Source organism: Triticum dicoccoides, chromosome 5B, assembly GCF_002162155.2.
Source record: "Triticum dicoccoides isolate Atlit2015 ecotype Zavitan chromosome 5B, WEW_v2.0, whole genome shotgun sequence".
NCBI classification, from domain to species: Eukaryota; Viridiplantae; Streptophyta; class Magnoliopsida; order Poales; family Poaceae; genus Triticum; species Triticum dicoccoides.
The window spans coordinates 589540555-589542465 of NC_041389.1; the positions used below are offsets into that span (position 1 = coordinate 589540555).

General features: G+C 58.0%; 1 non-coding gene across 1 annotated transcript; it reads left to right on the top strand.

The window, feature by feature from the left end:
• The first annotated feature begins 1280 nt into the window (after nucleotides 1-1280).
• LOC119313162 lies at nucleotides 1281-1399 on the top strand. Its single transcript, XR_005151545.1, has one exon. It is a non-coding gene; the product is annotated as a U5 spliceosomal RNA (small nuclear RNA).
• Nucleotides 1400-1911: the final 512 nt, after the last annotated feature.

A 1911-nucleotide genomic window follows, 5' to 3' on the forward strand; every position in this document is an offset into this window, starting at 1 on the left:
GGCCGCACACTCGAGGGCGTGCTCACGTACCTCGAGGGTGGCAACGAATGGAGTACCCCCCGGCGAGGGTGGTCGCCCCGGTGCAGCACCGACGCGTCGGGCCATGGGCGCCGAGGAGGTTTGGCGCTTCTTCCAATTCCTCCTCATCGCGCTCTTCTTCCCATTCCTCCGGCTCTCCGACGCTGCTCGGCGTCAAGGCCGAGCCCGCGGCGGAGACGCCGCTCGGCTGGCACACTCGCAGCCGGCATCGTCATCAACGGGGGCGGCCGGCGCGCCTCGTCCTCGTCGGCTCCTCCGCGCTTCGTCAAGCCAAAAACGGAGCCGGGGCTGGCGCCCATGAAGACGGAGCCGGGGCTGGCGCCGCTGAACGCGGAGTTCGACGACGACGACGCGGCCCTCGAATGGGCGCGCCAGGACTCCATCGCGTTGGAGAAGGAGCGCCAGTGCGCCGCCCTACGCCGCTTTGAGGAGCGCCGACGCGGCCGCGAAAAAGGCGGGGTCGTCGTCTTATGCGACAACGACGACGACGACGACGCGCCGTCGCCTGTTCGCCAAGGCGACGCCGGGCAGGAGTCCAGCAGGGGCACCCGCGTCAAGGAGGAGAAGGCCGCCGACGACGATGGCGGCGACGACTTCAGCCACTTTCTTTAACTTTAGATTAGGTTAATGTAATGTTTGGACGAATTTCGCCGAAACTTGCCATGGTTGGCCGAAATATAACTAGTTTTTATCATAACTTCGTCGAACGTTTTTTTTTTTAAATACGCGCCTGGGGACGGCCTTGGGGACCGACTCGCCCCAGGACCATTTTTTGCGCCGGCTCACCCCCACGCGACGCTTTTAGACGCCTCTTGGGGGCCAACGGCTGGAGATGCCCTAACAAACTGAATATTTTGCTGTGGCTCAGAGGTCACTGCAATGCATTAGCGTCAGCACCCAGAAGCAAATAGAGGAGCGACGACCACCGACAGTGGCCGGGCAGGAAGGGAAGAGGCAGCCTGCGACGCATGTACCGGTACGGCGATATGCACGTTTTGCGGTTCCCTCGTACTAGTTTTTTTTTCGTACTAGTACACAGCAGAGAGGCAGACACAAGCTGGAGAGGATTCGAGCGGGCCCTTAGGCCCACGAATGAAAGAGGCCCGCTACATCAATGCAAGCTCGAACAGCCGAACAAGGGAGCGCTGTCCCGTGCTAATAGTCCCACATCGCCGGGGCAAGGAAGGGACTACCGCTGACTGGCTATATAATGGAGCTGTGTACAGCCGAGCAAATCACGCAGCTGCGTCACGAGCGCAAAGCGAACTATTCTTTCGCCTTTTACTAAAGAATACCGTGTGCGCGTGACATTAAGCAGCATACATTAATGTTTGAAGGGTGCCTACTCTCTGACTGGGCCCCCCAACAATACAAATTAAATCTTGATTCTAGGCCTAAATTTTCTTCAGCCACCCATTCGACTGGTGACTGCTGGTTTGTAGTGCTTGATAAACAACCTCATGATTTTTTTAGAAAAGAAGAAAGACCCCAAGCCTGTAATTATTTTATTAATTATTAACACAACACATTATAAAGTCATACTTCATAAAAAAGAGTATTACATGAGACTACTATATTAGCGGGTTTTCACCCATCTGTTCGAAGACTAGACCAAGGGTCCCTCTGTCGCCGTCAGATCCATGTAGCCAGCACCGGGAGAAGACGACGGTCTCCCTGTACCGGAGCTAGCACGAACCGAATCAGATCAAGTCGGAGACGATGATGCCCCTAGATCTTTGGCAGACCAGCGAGCCGCCGGCCCCACCGCGTTCAGATCACCGGCCACGCCGGGCCGCCGCCACCCCCCGCACCGTCCGGGTCGGAGCGGGAGCCACCGATCGCGCACAGGGGCCACCGCCGCCTGCACACGCC